Below are 18,810 nucleotides of genomic sequence, written 5' to 3'. Positions count from 1 at the left end.
GAGAGACTTGGATAGATTGGGAGAATGGGCAGAGAAGTGACAAATGAAGTACAATGTTGGGAAGTGTATGGTTATGCACTTTGGCAGAAAAAATAAGTGGGCAGACAAAGTTCAGAGATGCAACGGGACTTGGGAGTCCTCGTACAGGATACCCTTAATGTTAATCTCCAGGTTGAGTCAGTAGTGAAGAAGGCGAATGCAATGTTGGCATTCATTTCTAGAGGAATAGAGTATAAGAGCAGGGATGTGATGTTGAGGTTCTATAAGGCGCTGGTGAGACCTCACTTGGAGAACTGTGGGCAGTTTTGGTCTCCTTATTTAAGAAAGGATGTGCTGATGTTGGAGAGGGTACAGAGAAGATTCACTAGAATGATTCCGGGAATGAGAGGGTTAACATATGAGGAACGTTTGTCCGCTCTTGGACTGTATTCCTTGGAGTTTCGAAGAATGAAGGGAGACCTCATAGAAATATTTCGAATGTTGAAAGGCATGGACAGAGTGGATGTGGCAAAGTTGTTTCCCATGATGGGGGAGTCTAGTACGAGAGGACATGACTTAAGGATTGAAGGGCACCCATTCAGAACAGAAACGCGAAGAAACTTTTTTAGTCAGAGGGTGGTGAATCTCTGGAATTTGTTGCCATGGGCAGCAGTGGAGGCCAAGTCATTGGGTGTACTTAAGTCAGAGATTGATAGGTATCTGAGTAGCCAGGGCATCAAAGGTTATGGTGAGAAGGCGGGGGAGTGGGACTAAATGAGAGAATGGATCAGCTCGTGATAAAATAGTGGAGCAGACTCGATGGGCCGAATGGCCGACTTCTGCTCCTTTGTCTTATGGTCTTATGGTTATCCATCTTAATGTTCTTGAAGAGACCGAATACTGGCACTTTTAGCTTGAAATGCCCTAGCAAATTTGTATGTTCAGTGAATCATCATAAACGTAGAATAGCTTGTCTAGCTCTTTGAGAATATCTACTTTATCAGAAAAGATTCCTCTATTTTTCCAAGGGACGCTGATAAGTCAGGTCCTCCCCCCATTACAATAAAGACCTCCTTTTCTGTAACACAGAAATCAAAACTACTTTACCCTCTGTTCAGAATTTCTGCTATGTACTTAATGTTTTCTATGCTACATGGATAAAACTTATTCATAGATACCTGTGACTGAATTTCGCCTTGACTGTTGCAACCAATTTTGTGTTTTATGTCAGTCATGTGCTATAAAAGAGTGAGAAGATATGTGATTGTACTGTAGGTCATCTTTTACACAACGTTAATAAGATGTGGTTTTCTGAATGAGCATTTTTAATGTCATATAATGTTCATTGCAAACTTCTTCATCAAAAAATGAATTAATTGGACCCCTCATTCAGTAAGATTAATAAGGCTGTTACCCATGAACATTGCAAACATTTGGCATATGGTTAACTTGTATCAATTTGATGTATTGATACAAGGTCATCCAAATGCAGTCTGAAATTGAGTGGGAATGTAATTGACAACATGGCAATATTCTCCATCAGCAACTTGTCCCAGGATTATGATTGTTCAGAAACCTATTTTATTAGGTATTAATACTAATCTCTTATTTCAGTGAAACCTCATTTTGATGCAATAACTCTAATTGCACAAGAGTCTTTCTAAAAGCAAATGCATGTGCAGGAAGTTCAATGAGGGTCTTCTTCAGAAGATTCGAGATTGTTTATTCTCATTTGACAGTGCACACATGTAAAGGAGAATGAAATGATTGTTACTCCAATTTGATGCAAACATAATAAGCATAAGGAACACAATTAAAGAGCATTAAATATAAATACATAAGATTGGCTTATATATATAGGCTGATTGTATGTACATAAAGTGACATTAGGTACAGGAGCATGTGTATAAAAATTGACTTTGAGAGAAAATGATAAAGTGGTGGTGGTGGGGAGTATGGTAGGTGGGGTAATGGGTGGAGCCATTCATCAGCCTGACTGGGGAAAGTATCTGTTTTGAGTCTAGTGATCCTGGTGTAGACGCTGCATAGCCTCTTCTCTGAGGGAATGGGACAAACAGTCCATGATCAGCGTGTGATGGTATTGGGTCACTGTCCGCAAAATCTAAAACTCAAAGGAGATTCTTATCCAATATAGGCATCTACGAGTACCCTCCCTGTTGGGAGGTTAAACTGCATCATACTACACTTTAGAGCCTAGCTTACTTCCTTATCTAGCCTCTGTGATGAGGTCTAGATACCAATGTCCAAAATTGGAGTGGTGGGTTCCCTCTCCCCATCAAGGAGGAGATGCTTCCAGCTAACAAAGTAGCTGAAATATAGTTTATTCTATTGTTAATGATATTTAAATTGAGACAAATAGTTCTGAACATGAATTTAAAGCTCACAGAGGATTTTTGATTTCTAAAATATTTCTGAATTACGATTTATAAACTACAAAGGATTTCCATGCACAGGTACAATTCATAGGAACTAAAAATAATACCAATGAGTTGCAGACAAGCATGTTGATCATTATAGAAACCAAAGGCTGAGGAATGAATTCTACGTCTTTCTCTCATTCTCTTTGTCATTCCTGGCAATCCCCAATGCTTCCTAACATTTATACTGTTTTCCTACTAGTTGACAGTATTTGTATCTATAATTTTTCAGATAACTTTGCTGGGACAAAATGATTCACACAGAGAGTCTAAAGGCTTCTGGGGACAGAGATCCCAGACACCAAAATTAATTCTGTGAGGGCTGATTTACTGAAGACAATAAAACCATTAGACCATAAGACATAGGAGCAGAATTAAGCCACTTGGCCCATTCAGTCTGCTCTGCCATTCAATCATGACTGAATCTCTTTTCCCCTCCTCAGCCCCACTCTCCGACCTTTCCCTGTAACCTTTGGTGTTACTTCCAATCAAAAACCTATCAAGTTCTACATTAAATGCACCCAACGACCTGGCCTCCACAGATGCCTGTGGTAATAAATTCCACAAATTCACCACCATCTAGCTAAAGAAATTTCTCCGCATCTCTGTTTTAAATGGATGTCCCTCCATCCCGAGTCTGTGTCCTCTTGTCCTGGACTCCCCACCATGGGACATCTACTCTGACTAGGTCTTTCATCATTCAAAAGGTTTCAATGAGATCCCCTGTCATCCTTCTGGATTCCAGTGAGTACAGCCCCAGAGCTACCAAGCATTCCTTCTATGATAACCCTTTCATTCCTGGAATCATCCCTGTGAACCTATTCTAAACCCTCTCCAATACTAGCACATCTTTGCTGAAATGAGGAGCCCAAAACTGTTGACAATGCTCAAGGTGAGGCCTCACCTGTGCCTTATAAAGCCTCAGCATCACATCCCTGCTCTTGTATTCTAAACCTCTTAAAATGAATGCTAATATTGCATTTGCCTTCCACCCCGCTGACTCAGACCTGCAAGGTAACCTTCAGGGTGTTCTGTACCAGGACTCCAAAGTACCTTTGCATTTCAGATTTTTGGATTTTCTCTGACTTAGTAAATAATCTGCATATTTATTTCTACTACCAAAGTGCATGACCATGCATTTTCCAACATAATATTTCATTTACCACTCTCTTGCCCATTCTCCTAGTCCTTCTGTAGCCTACCTATTTCCTCAACACCACTTGTCCCTCCACTAATCTTCATATCATCTGCAAACTTGGCAACAAAGTCATCATCTAAATCATTAATATACAGCATAAAAAGAAGTGGTCCCAACACCAACCCATGTGGAACACAATTAGTCACTGGCAGTCAACCAGAAAAGGATGATTTTGTTCCCACTCAATGCTTTCTACCAATCAGCCAATGCTCTAACCATACCAGGAGCTTTCCTGTAATACCATGGGCTCTTAACTTTGTAAGCAGCCTTATGTATGACACCTTGTCAAAGACCTTCTGAAAGTCCAAATATACAACATCCACTGTGTCCGCTTTATCTATTCTACTTGTACCTCCTGAAAGAATTCCAATAGGTTCGTCCGGCAAGATTTTCTCTTCAGGAAACCATGCTGACTTGGTTCTATCTTGGCCTGTGTCACCAAGCACTCCATAACCTCCTCCTTAACAATTGACTCCAACATCCTCCCAACCACTGAGGTCAAGCTAACTGGTCTATAATTTCTTTTCTGCTGCCTTCCTCCATTCTTAAAGAGTGGAGTGATATTTGTAATTTTCCAGTCCTCTGGTATCATACCAGAGTCCAATGATTTTTGAAATCATTACAAATCTGGCAGACTACTAGTGTCTTGCACAGTGAAGACTGAAGCAAAATACTCATTTAGTTCATCTGCCATCTCTGACCTCATTTTCCAGTGGTCCTATATCCACTCTCATCTCTCTGATTTTTTTTGCATATTAGTAAAAGCTTTTTCTATTTACTTTGACATTATTTGCTAACTTGCTTTCATATTTCATCTTTTCCCTCCTAATGATTCTTTTAGTTGCTCTCTGTATGTTTTTAAGTTTCTTAATCCTCTCTCTTCCCACTAATTTTTGCTTTGTTGTATGCCCTCTCTTTTGCTTTTACATAGTGGCCAAGAGGTTAAGGCATTCGACTAGTGACCTGAAGGTCGTGAGTTCGAGCCCCAGCCGAGGCAGCGTGTTGTGTCCTTGAGCAAGGCACTTAATCACACAGTGCTCTGCGATGACACTGGTGCCAAGCTGTATGGGTCCTAATGCCCTTCCCTTGAACATCGGTGTCGTGGACAGGGGAGACTTGCAGCATGGGCAGCTGCCAGTCTTCCATACAACTTTGTCCAGAGTGAAGACTTTCCAGGCACAGATCCATGGTCTCGCAAGACTAACGGATGCCTTTATTAAGCTTTGACTTCCCTTGACAGCCACGCTTGAACTATTTTGAGTATTTCTTTGTTTTTGGAATACATCTATCCTGCACCTTCTTCATTTTTTGCAGAAACTCAAGCCATTGGTGCTCTGCTGTCATCCCTGCGAGCATCTCTTTCCAATTTACCTTGGCCAACTCCTCACTCATATCACTGTAATCTCCTTTACTCCACTGAAATATTGCTACATCAGACTTTACTTTCTCCCTATCAAATTTCAAGTTGAACTCAATCATATTGTGATCATTGTCTCCTAAGGGTTCTTTTACTTTAAGCTCCCTCATCACCTCCAGTTCATTACATAACACCCAATCCAGTATAACGGATCCCCTAGTAGGGTCAACGACAAACTGCTCTAAAAAGCCATCTCTTAGGCATTCAACAAACTCAATCTTGAGATCCATTCCAACTTAATTTTCTCAATCATCCTGCATGTTGAAATATCTCATGACTATCATAAAATTGTCCTTTTGACACACTTTTTCTATTTCTTGTTGTAATATGTGCTCCACATCTCAGCTACAGTTGGGAGGCCTATATACATGTGCCATAATGTCCTTCTACTCTTGCATTTTCTTAACTCAACCCACAAGGATTTAATATCTTCTGATCCTTTGTCACATCTTTCTGCTGATTTGATGCCATTCTTTACCAGCAAAGCCATACCACACCCTCTGCTTACCTTCCTGTCCCTCCAATACAATGTGTAACCTTGCTACTATAACAATCTTATTTTTCTTGGACCAGTCTATTGAGTTTATTGGTGTATGCAAGCTTGATTTCAACATTTAAGAGAAGTTTTGACAGGTACATGGATGGAAGGGGAATTCAGGTCTATGATCCAGGTGTAGCTCAATGGGACTAGGCAGCTTAAATGGTTCTTCATGGACTATGTGGACCAAAGGGCCTGTTTCTAGGCTGAATTTTTCTCTGATTCAATGATTGATGCTAGAAGCGAAGTGCTGAATTATAGAGAGAAGTTGGCCAGGCTTGGATTTTATCCCTTCATATGTAGGAAACTGAGGTATGACCTTATAGAAATGTTTTAAGTTATGAGAGTCATAGATAAAGTGGACTGTAACAGTTCAAACCTAGGGGTTATAGATTTAGAAACATAGAAACATAGAAAATAGGTGCAGGAGTAGGCCATTCGGCCCTTCGAGCCTGCACCGCCATTTATTATGATCATGGCTGATCATCCAACTCAGAACCCCGCCCCAGCCTTCCCTCCATACCCCCTGACCCCTGTAGCCACAAGGGCCATATCTAACTCCCTCTTAAACATAGCCAATGAACTGGCCTCAACAGTTTGCTGGGGCAGAGAATTCCACAGATTCACCACTCTCTGTGTGAAGAAGTTTTTCCTAATCTCGGTCCTAAAAGGCTTCCCCTCTATCCTCAAACTGTAGCCCCTCGTTCTGGACTTCCCCAACATCTGGAACAATCTTCCTGCATCTAGCCTGTCCAATCCCTTTAGGATCTTATACGTTTCAATCAGATCCCCCCTCAATCTTCTAAATTCCAACGAGTACAAGCCCAGTTCATCCAGTCTTTCTTCATATGAAAGTCCTGCCATCCCAGGAATCAATCTGGTGAACCTTCTTTGTACTCCCTCTATGGCAAGGATGTCTTTCCTCAGATTAGAGGACCAAAACTGCACACAATACTCCAGGTGTGGTCTCACCAAGGCCTTGTACAACTGCAGTAGTACCTCCCTGCTCCTGTACTCGAATTCTCTCGCTATAAATGCCAGCATACCATTCGCCTTTTTCACCGCCTGCTGTACCTGCATGCCCACTTTCAATGACTGGTGTATAATGACACCCAGGTCTCGTTGCACCTCCCCTTTTCCTAATCGGCCACCATTCAGATAATAATCTGTTTTCCTATTTTTGCCACCAAAGTGGATAACTTCACATTTATCCACATTAAATTGCATCTGCCATGAATTTGCCCACTCATCCAACCTATCCAAGTCACCCTGCATCCTCTTAGCATCCTCCTCACAGCTAACACTGCCACCCAGCTTCGTGTCATCCGCAAACTTGGAGATGCTGCATTTAATTCCCTCATCCAAGTCATTAATATATATTGTAAACAACTGGGGTCCCAGCACTGAGCCTTGCGGTACCCCACCAGTCACCGCCTGCCATTCTGAAAAGGTCCCGTTTATTCCCACTCTTTGCTTCCTGTCTGCTAACCAATTCTCCACCCACACCAATACCTTACCCCCAATACCATGTGCTTTAAGTTTGCACACTAATCTCCTGTGTAGGACCTTGTCAAAAGCCTTTTGAAAATCCAAATATACCACATCCACTGGTTCTCCCCTATCCACTCTACTAGTTACATCCTCAAAAAATTCTATGAGATTCGTCAGACATGATTTTCCTTTCACAAATCCATGCTGACTTTGTCCGATCATTTCACCGCTTTCCAAATGTGCTGTTATCACATCCTTGATAACTGACTCCAGCAGTTTCCCCACCACCGACGTTAGGCTAATCGGTCTATAATTCCCTGGTTTCTCTCTCCCTCCTTTTTTAAAAAGTGGAGTTACATTAGCCACCCTCCAATCCTCAGGAACTAGTCCAGAATCTAACGAGTTTTGAAAAATTATCACTAATGCATCCACTATTTCTTGGGCTACTTCCTTAAGCACTCTAGGATGCAGACGATCTGGCCCTGGGGATTTATCTGCCTTCAATCCCTTCAATTTACCTAACACCACTTCCCTACTAACATGTATTTCCCTCAGTTCCTCCATCTCACTGGACCCTCTGTCCCCTACTATTTCTGGAAGATTATTTATGTCCTCCTTAGTGAAGACAGAACCAAAGTAATTATTCAATTGGTCTGCCATGTCCTTGCTCCCCATAATCAATTCACCATTATCAATTCATATAATCAATTCAGAGTTCAGCAGAGGAGGAAAAAGGGCTTAATTAGGAAGGGGAAAAAAGATTATGAGAGAAAACTGGCAGGGAACATAAAAACGGACTGTAAAAGCTTTTATAGATATGTAAAAAGGAAAAGACTGGTAAAGACAAATGTAGGTCCCCTGCCAGTTTTCTCTCATAATCTTTTTTCCCCTTCCTAATTAAGCCCTTTTTCCTCCTCTGCTGAATTTCTCCCAGTCCTCAGGTGAGCCACATTCTTTTGCTAATTTGTATGCTTCTTCTTTGGAATTGATACTATCCCTAATTTCTCTTGTCAGCCATGGGTGCACTACCTTCCTTGATTTATTCTTTTGCCAAACTGGGATGAACAATTGTTGTAGTTCATCCATGCAACCTTTAAATGCTTGCCATTGCATATCCACTGTCAATCCTTTAAGTGTCATTTGCCAGTCTATCTTAGCTAATTCACGTCTCATACCTTCAAAGTTACCCCTCTTTAAGTTCAGAACCTTTGTTTCTGAATTAACTATGTCACTCTCCATCTTAATGAAGAATTCCACCATATTATAGTCACTCTTACCCAAGGGGCCTCTCACGACAAGATCGTTAATTAACCCGTCCTCATTGCTCAAAACCCAGTCCAGAATAGCCTGCTCTCTTTCTTTCTTTTCTTTTTAAATCTTTTTATTGAGTAAGTATACAAAAAAGGTAAGCCATATAAACATTAATACAATGTTAAAGTATAATAAAATTCCAAAAGATAACAATACCAAAAAGAAAATACTACAAACAATGTAATTTAAGCATAAGAAACCAAGATAACATAATAGTATACTAGATTTTATATATATCAATGGAAAAAAAGAAAAAAAAACCCCAAAAAAAAACCCACCGTGCAACTAACTAAAAGCAAAGCAAAGCAATGGGCTAACTTGAAACCAAACAGAGTTAAACTTAAAATCACGTCCTCAATCCCGACCTCCATTAAAACAGTGAAAAAAAACAAGAAGGGTAAATATTACATTAAATGAAAATATCGAATAAAAGGTCCCCAAATCTGTTCAAATTTAAATGAAGAATCATAAAGGTTACTTCTAATTTTCTCCAGATTCAAACATAAAATCGTCTGAGAAAACCAAAAAAAGGTAGTTGGAGCATTAAGCTCTTTCCAATGTTGTAAAATACATCTTTTCGCCATTAAAGTAAGAAATGCAATCATTCTACGGGCTGAAGGGGAAAGATTACTAGAAATTTTAGGTAGTCCAAAGATAGCAGTAATAGGGTGAGGAGAGATATCTATATTTAATACCTTAGAAATAATATTGAAAATATCTCTCCAAAAAGTTTCCAAAGTAGGGCAAGACCAAAACATATGAGTTAAAGAGGCTATCTGCCCCGAACATCTATCACAGAAAGGATTAATATGCGAGTAAAAACGCGCTAACTTATCTTTGGACATATGTGCTCTATGCACCACTTTAAATTGAATTAGGGAATGTTTAGCACAAATAGAAGAAGTATTAACTAATTGTAAAATAATCTAAAATATATATAGGAGGAAGCATTGGAAAGGAAGAAAGTATAGTACTTAGGAAATTTCTAACTTGTAAATATCTAAAAAAATGTATTCTTGATAAGTTATATTTATTAGATAATTGTTCAAAAGACATAAGGGAACCATCTAAAAATAAATCCAAAAACCGTAAAATACCCTTAGTCTTCCAAGTTTGAAAAGCGCGATCCGTAAAAGAGGGAGGAAAAAATATGTTACCTAAAATAGGAATCGCTAACCCGAATTGATTAAGATCAAAAAATTTTCTGAATTGAAACCAAATACGCAAAGCATATTTAACGATCGGGTTAGAGACCTGCTTAAGGCGTTTCGAATCAAAAGGAAGAGATGAACCTAAAATAGAACCAAGTGTATAGCCCTGAACAGATTGTAATTCCAATGCTACCCATTTAGGAATAGATAGTATATCCCGGTCAAGTAACCAAAATTTCATATGTCGAATATTAATAGCCCAATAATAAAATCTAAAGTTAGGTAATGCTAAACCTCCATCTCTCTTAGCTTTCTGTAAATGTATTTTACCCAGTCTCGGATTCTTATTCTGCCAAATAAATGAAGAAATTTTAGAGTCAACTTTATCAAAAAAAGATTTAGGAACGAAAATTGGTAATGCCTGAAACACATATAAAAATTTTGGCAAAAAAACATCTTAACTGCATTAATACGACCAATCAAAGTTAAATATAAGGGAAACCATTTAGATGAAAGTTGAGTAATATGGTCTATTAATGGTAAAAAGTTAGTCTTAAATAAATCTTTATGTTTACAAGTAATTTTAATCCCAAGATATGAAAGATAATTATTAATCAATTTAAATGGAAATTTATAATATAAGGGAAGATGTTTATTAATCGGAAAAAGTTCACTCTTACTAAGATTTAATTTATAACCTGAGAAAAGACCAAATTGTGCTAATAACTCTAAAACAGCAGGAATAGATCTCTCAGGATTAGAAATATATAAAAGTAAATCATCAGCATAGAGTGATAATTTATGGGACTTTAATCCCCGAGTTATCCCAGTAATATTTGAAGATTCTCGAATAGCAATTGCAAGAGGTTCTAATGCAATATCAAATAATAGGGGACTAAGAGGACAGCCTTGTCGAGTACCACGAAAGAGAGGAAAAAAAGGTGAGTTTAAAGAGTTAGTACGAACCGAGGCTAGAGGGGAGTGATATAACAGTTTAATCCAGGATATAAATTTCAAGCTAAAATTAAACATTTCAAGCACCTTAAATAAATAAGGCCATTCTACTCTATCAAAAGCTTTCTTGGCATCTAAAGAAATAACACACTCAGGAACATTTTGTGAGGGAGTATAAACGATATTTAACAATGTACAAAGATATTGGTCTATAAGATGCACATTGAGCAGGGTCTTTATCCTTCTTTAGTATTAAAGAAATTGATGCTCTATTAAAAGATTCCGGAAGTTTACCAAGTTTCAAAGAAGCCTCAAAAACCTTATAGAGCCAAGGAATCAATAAAGAAGCAAAACATTTATAAAATTCAACAGTAAACCCATCAGGGCCAGGAGCTTTCCCCAGATTCATAGAAAAAATAACATTCTTAATCTCATCCATTGTAATGGAAGTATCTAATAAAGAAGACATATCCTGTGAAATCTGAGGAAAGTCTAACTTATCTAAAAAATCATTCATATATTTAGAATCTCGAGGAGACTCTGATTGATATAAAGAAGAATAAAAATCACAAAAGGTTTGATTAATCCCCACATGATCCAATATCAATCGAAAAACCATCAAAAGTTCAAAAAACCATCCCGCATACATTCCAAGAAATCCTCTTCCTCAGCACCTTTACCAATTTGGTTCACCCAATCTACGTGTAGATTGAAGTCACCCATTATAACTGCTGTTCCTTTATTGCACACATTTCTAATGTCCTGTTTAATACCATTTAGGGTGAGAAGGGAAAGAGAGGCAACTTTTTCATGCAGAAGGTGGTAAGACGGCTGAAAGAGGTGGCTGAGCCAGGTACGTTGGTTATCATTTAAAAAGCACTTGTATAGGTACATGGAGGGATGGTGTTTCAAGGGGTATTGGCTGAACACATAAAATTGTGACTGTTTGGGTGGGCACCATGGTTGACATACTCTTAGTGCTGAAGTGCCTATATTTCTGCTATATTGCTCTATGACTCTAACTTCAACTACTGCACAGAGTCTTGTCATCTTCAGAAGTTTTCGGATCACTCTGCCATAGTTGGATGCATCAGCAAGGGAGATGAGGCTGAGTACAGGGCTACGGTAGGAAACTCTGTCACATGGTGTGAGCAGAATTATCTGCAGCTTAATGTGAAAAAGACTAAGGAGCTGGTGGTAGACCTGAGGAGAGCTAAGGTACCAGTGACGCCTGTTTCCATCCAGGGGGTCAGTGTGGACATGGTGGAGGATTACAAATACCTGGGGATACGAATTGACAATAAACTGGACTGGTCAAAGGACACTGAGGCTGTCTACAAGAAGGGTCAGAGCTGTCTCTATTTCCTGAGGAGATTGAGGTCCTTTAACATCTGCCGGACGATGCTGAGGATGTTCTACGAGTCTGTGGTGGCCAGTGCTATCATGTTTGCTGTTGTGTGCTGGGGCAGCAGGCTGAGGGTAGCAGACACCAACAGAATCAACAAACTCATTCGTAAGTCCAGTGATGTTGTGGGGATGGAACTGGACTCTCTGACGGTGGTGTCTGAAAAGAGGATGCTGTCTAAGTTGCATGCCATCTTGGTCAATGTCTCCCATCCACTACATAATGTACTGGGTGGGCACAGGAGTATATTCAGCTAGAGACTCATTCCACCGAGATGCAGCACAGAGCGTCATAGGAAGTCATTCCTGCCTGTGGCCATCAAACTTTACAACTCCTGCCTTGGAGGATCAGACAACCTGAGCCAATAGGCTGGTCCCAGGCTTATTTCATAATTTACTGGCATAATTTACATGTTACTATTTAACTATTTATGGTTCTATTACTATTTATTATTTACGGTGCAACTGTAACGTAAACCAATTTCCCCCGGGATCAATAAAGTATGACTATGACTATGACTATGACACAAAAACATATTTCTGCAGATTCTCAAAAACTGAGTAGCATTGCTCTGACAGAATCTGAGGAGACAGAGGCACAGCTTCCTTCTCAAGTAAATAATTATTGTAATGCTTAGCTTGGTAGATTTTTGTAGTTTTCAGTCTAAAAAGGAAAATCAATTCTGACATCAGCCACAAATTATAAAGCAGAGCCCTGTTTCCATTTGTTATGCTCAAAGCTTGCTAAGCAGTCCTCCTGTGTCTCCCTCCACAGATAATGGCTGAGATGCTGAGAATTTGAAATATTTAATGAATCGTCGTTTGAATTTGTTCTTCTGAATCATATATGTTATATTTCAAAGAAGACCCAGTCAAAACCAGGAAACCATGGTTTAAGTGTGGATGTTTACAAAACGTTAATGACTATTATCCAGAATTAGTTTTATGATTCTTTATAATGAGGAGAGATTATGAATAATTAGAACATTATATCTGGAAAAGGATGTACTGATTAAGAAATCTAAATATGCGAAATGCAAACATGGGGGAATCTGCACCTATGTTATCCAATAGCATTATGGAATTTTTTTTTCACTTCTTATATTGATGTGTGTTTGTAGATGGCATGATTCTCAACTTTTGCATGATTGACCAAATTAACAATGAACAGTTCTGGGAGTTTTACATGAATTGATAGTGTTCTAATCTGGTGTGAAATGTTCCACAACCTGCAGGATCTCTGCCTTTTTGGTGATGATTCCAGGTCACAATGATAGAGAGAGGCATCCAGAGAGAGGGTGCGAGCACTGGCAACTCCCCAAAAATGTATAGAAAGCTTCAACTGAATAGCGATGACAAATCTGATCCATTGATTCACAAACCTGACTCACCTATGCCCCTCACATTATTCCCACAACATAAGAAAAAAGTATACAGTACCTCACGTCTTGCTCCTGCAAGGCTGTTAGCACCTTTCCTCAGCCTTGCCCGGACTGTTTCCTCTGAGGTGTGCACATGTTCTGAGATTGCAGTTGCACCATCAAACAGTTTCTGCTGTTACAAGAGATTCTGCAGATGCTGGAGATCTGGAGCAAAATATGAAATGCAGAAGGACTCAGTGGGTCAGGCAGCATCTGTGGATGGAAATGGCATTTGATATTTTGGGTCAACATCCCTTATCAAACTGGGTGAAAAGAAGACTGACGGCCAGTATAAAAGGGTGGAGGGGAGAGGGTGAAACAAGAGCTGCTAAGTACAGGTGAGGGGGGTGGGGAGGTGGGATGAGGGTTGATGTCAGAAGCTGGGAAGTGAGAGCTGGAAGTGACAAAGGGCTGAAGAAGATGGAATCTTATAGGAGAGGTCAGTGTAGCATGGAATATAGGGAAGGAGTGGGGAGGGGAACCGGAGAGAGGAATGTGTGGATGATGGGAAGATTGAGAGGGCAGGGAAGGGGAAATAAAGAGGCAATATGACTGGTGGAATAAAGGAAAACAAAAGTCATACAGAAGGTGGCAGTTACCGGAAAATTAAGAAATTGATGTTCATGCTGCCATATTGGAGACTACCAAGGCAGGATGTGGTGATGTTCCTCTAACCTGTGTTTAGCATCAACTTAGCAGTAGATGAGGCTGCAGACAAATATGTCAATGTGGTAATGGAAAGTGGAGTTAAAATGGCTGGCCTCTTTCCCTTTGTTTTTTCCTTATCCCAACAGCACCATGGCCCCTTCCCCACCTACTTATCCTCCCTCTCTCACCTGGACTCACACCACCTGCCAGTTGTACCTCCACCTCTTACCCTTTTATACTGGCTATCTCCTCTTTTTCTTTCCAGACCTGATGAAGTATCTCAATCTGAAACATCGACTGCCCATTTTGTTCCATGATACTGCCTGATCTGCTGACATAAAAGAACATTACAGCATTCATAGTACAGGCCCTTCACCCACAATATTGTGCTGACTTTTCATCTACTCTAAGACTAGTCTAACAATAGCCCTCCATTTTCCTATAATCCATGTGCCTATCTAAGAGTTTCTTAAAAGCCCCTAATGTATCTGCTGGCAGGGCGTTTCATACCTCCACCACTCTCTATGTAAGAAAAGCATACTTCTGTCTTCTCACCCCCCCCCCACAACATCTTCCAATCGCATTAAAATTACACCCCCTTGTATTATCATTTGCATCCTGAGAAAAAAAGTCTCTAGCTGTTGACTTAATCTATGCCTCTTATTTTTATCAATCTCCTTTGCTCCAAAGAGAAAAGCCCAAACTCACTCATCCTATTTTACATCCTCAACCACTTTGTTTGTTACTTTAGCTTTTGCTGTGTATGGGCTTATGCACAGGGAAGTGAATAATCCTTGTTTTGGTGCACAGTGTTAACACGATAGGATGCCAGTCCTGTTCAGGGATCGATTTACTTCCGCAAGTGAATTTCCAGGCGGCAATTTAAACTTCATGAGAAGATTCCAATATCCATGCATGTTAGAAGTCTGAATCATCTTCAGTATGTTGATCTTCAAAACCTTTTAATAAAGTGTTGTACAAATGGGAGCAATCTGCAGTTGCATTTGCAGCAACTTTTTTAAGTTGTGTGGTAAGTTGATATGTTTGCATAGCTGGAGATTTTAATGATAGGACCATTGCATGGCACCAGGCACCAGAAGAGTTTCTGAAAACAGTCTTGAGTTCACTGCTTTTCACCATATGTCTAATGATATGGAATAATGCATTATAAAGTGTGCATGTGAAATAGAGATGTCTACTGTGGGTGAGGGTACGGAAAGGTCTGTAGCCAGATCTTGTTACATTGAAGAAATGATTTATTGCATAATAGTGATGTTTCAATGAAGCATGACCCATTTGGACAAAAGTAATTCTACATCATGCTGAGATAGAGTACTCAGAAAGGTACAGCACAGGAACTGCCCATTCAGGTCACAATGTTGTGCTGAACCAGCTAAAAAGGAAATCAGAAAACACTCAAACACTGTTCCCTCCTACCTCCATCTTCTTTACATCCATATACCTATCTAAACATCTCTTAAAAGCTTCTAATGCATCTGCCTCTATCACCATACCAGGCATCCACCACTCTCTGAAGAAAAAACTTACCCCTCACATCCCCCTTGAACCTACCCGCTCTCACCTTCAATGCTTGCCCTCTGATATTTGACATTTCATCCCTGGGAAACAGATACTGTTTGTGCACTCTATCTATGTCTCTCATAATCTTGTAAACCTCTTTAAGACCTCCAATCAGTCTCTGGCACTTCAGAGAAAAATCCCAAGTTTATCCAGCCTGTCATATTAGCACTTACCCCTCAACCAGTCAGCATCCTGGTAAACCTCTTCTGCATCCTCTCCAAAGTCTCAACATCCTTCCTACAGTGCGGTGACCAGAACTGCATGCAATACCCTGGATGTGACCTAACCAAAGTTTTACAAAGTTACAACTTAACCTTCCCAACTTTTGAATTCAGCGCCTCGATAAATAAAAGTAAGCATTCCATAAGCCTTGTTAAACCACTCTGTGGCCGCTTTCAAGGAGCTATGAACTTGGATACATAGATACGTAGAACATAGAATAGTACAGCACAGCACAGGCCCTTCGGCCCACAATGCTGTTTCAACCCTTAAACCCTGGCTCCCATATATCCCCCCACCTTAAATTCCTCCATATACACTGTGCCAACCCTTAAACCCTGGCTCCCATATATCTCCCCCACCTTAAATTCCTCCATATACCTGTCTAGCAGTCTCTTAAACTTCACTAGTGTATCTGCCTCCACCACTGACTCAGACAGTGCATTCCACACACCACCCACTCTCTGAGTAAAAATCCTTCCTCTAATATCCCCCTTGAACCTCCCACCCCTTTCCTTAAAGCCATGTCCTCTTCTATTGAGCAGAGGTGCCCTGGGGAAGAGGTGCTGGCTGTCAACTCTATCTATTCCTCTTAATATCTTGCATACCTCTATCATGTCTCCTCTCATCCTCCTTCTCTCCAAAGAGTAAAGCCCTAACTCCCTTAATCTCTGATCATAATCCATACTCTCTGAACCAGGCAGCATCCTGGTAAATCTCCTCTGAACCCTTTCCAATGCCTCCACATCCTTCCTATAGTGAGGCGACCAGAACTGGACACAGTACTCCAAGTGTGGCCTAACTAGAGTTTTATCAAGCTGCATCATTACCTCGCGACTCTTAAACTCTATCCCTCGACTTATGAAAGCTAACACCCCATAAGCTTTCTTAACTACCCTATCTACCTGTGAGACAACTTACAGGGATCTGTGGACATGTGCCCCCAGATCCCTCTGCTCTCCACACTACCAAGTATCCTGCCATTTACCTTGTACTCTGCCTTGGAGTTTGTCCTTCCAAAATGTACCATCTCACACTTCTCCGGGTTGAACTCCATCTGCCACTTCTCAGCCCATTTCTGCACCCTATCAATGTCTCTCTGCAATCTTCGACAATCCTCTACACTATTCACAACACCACCAACCTTTGTGTCATCTGCAAACTTGCCAACCCACCCTTCTACCCCCACATCCAGGTCGTTAATAAAAATCACGAAAAGTAAAGGCCCTGGAACCAATCCTTGTGGGAACCCACTAGTCACAACCCTTCAATCCAAATGTACTTCCTCCACCACGACCCTCTGCTTTCTGCAGGCAAGCCATTTCTGAATCCACCTGGCCAAACTTACCTGAATCCCATGCCTTCTGACTTTCTGAATAAGCTTACCATGTGGAACCTTGTCAAATGCCTTACTAAAATCCATATAGATCACATCCACTGCACTACCCTCATCTATATGCCTGGTCACCTCCTCAGAGAACTCTTTCAGGCTTGTTAGACATGATCTGCCCTTCACAAAGCCATGCTGACTGTCCCTAATCAGACCATGATTCTTTTAATGCCCATAGATCTTGTATCTAAGAATCTTTTCCAACAGCTTTCCCACCACAGATGTAAGGCTCACTGGTCTATAATTACCCGGACTATCCCTACTACCTTTTTTGAAAAAGGGGACAACATTCGCCTCCCTCCAATCCTCCAGTACCATTCCCGTGGACATCGAGGACATAAAGATCCTAGCCAGAGGCTCAGAAATCTCTTCCCTCGCCTCATGGAGCAGCCTGGGGAATATTCCGTCAGGCCCTGGGGACTTACCCGTCCTAATGTATTTTAACAACTCCATCACCTCCTCTCCCTTAATATCAACATACTCCAGAACAACAATCTCACTCATATTGTCCTCACCATCATCAAGTTCCCTCTCATTGGTGAATATCAAAGAGAAGTATTCATTGAGGACCCCGCACACTACCACAGCCTCCAGGCACATCTTCCCACCTTTATCTTTAATTGGGCCTTCCTTCACTCCTGTCATCCTTTTGCTCTTCACATAATTGAAGAATGCCTTGGGGTTTTCCTTTACCCTACTCACCAAGGCCTTCTCATGCCCCCTTCTTGCTCTCCTCAGCCCCTTCTTAAGCTGCTTTCTTGCTACCCTTTGTTCCTCAATAGACCCATCTGATCCTTGCTTCCTAAACCTCATGTATGCTGCCTTCTTCCACCTGACGAGATTTTCCACCTCATTTGTCACCCATGGTTCCTTCACCTCACCATTCTTTATCTTCCTCACCGGGACAAATTTATCCCTTACATCCTGCAAGAGATCCCTAAACATCAACCACATGTCCATGGTACATTTCCCTGCAAAATCATCATCCCAATTCACACCTACAAGTTCTAGCTTTATAGCCTCATAATTTGCCCTTCCCCAATTAAAAACTTCCCTGTCGTCTCTGACTCTATACTTTTCCATGATAATGCTGAAGGCCAGGGAGCGGTAGTCACTGTCCCCCAGATGCTCACCACTGAGAGATCTGTGACCTGACCCGGTTTGTTACCTAATATTAGATTTAGTATGGCATTCCCCCTAGTCGGCCTGTCAACATACTGTGACAGGAATTTGTCCTGGACACACTTAACAAACTCTGCCCCGTCTAAACCCTTGGAACTAATCAGGTGCCAATCAATATTAGGGAAGTTAAAGTCACCCATGATAACAACCCTGTTATTTTTGCACCTTTCCAAAATCTGCCTCCCAATTTGCTCCTCGGTATCTCTGCTGCTGCCAGGGGGCCTATAGAATACTCCCAATAGAGTAACTGCTCCCTTCCTGTTCCTGACTTCCACCCATACTGACTCAAAACAGGACCCTGCTACATTACCCACCCTTTCTGTAGCTGTAATAGTATCCCTGACCCCTCCTCCCCTTTCCCCCCTCTCTATCCTTTTTAAAGCACTGAAATCCAGGAATATTGAGAATCCATTCCTGCCCTGGTGCCAGCCAAGTCTCTGTAATGGCCACTGCATCATAATTCCATGTATGTATCCAAGCTCTCAGTT

Source organism: Mobula hypostoma, chromosome 3 (genome assembly GCF_963921235.1).
Source record: "Mobula hypostoma chromosome 3, sMobHyp1.1, whole genome shotgun sequence".
NCBI classification, from domain to species: Eukaryota; Metazoa; Chordata; class Chondrichthyes; order Myliobatiformes; family Myliobatidae; genus Mobula; species Mobula hypostoma.
This window is presented reverse-complemented; position numbering follows the sequence as displayed.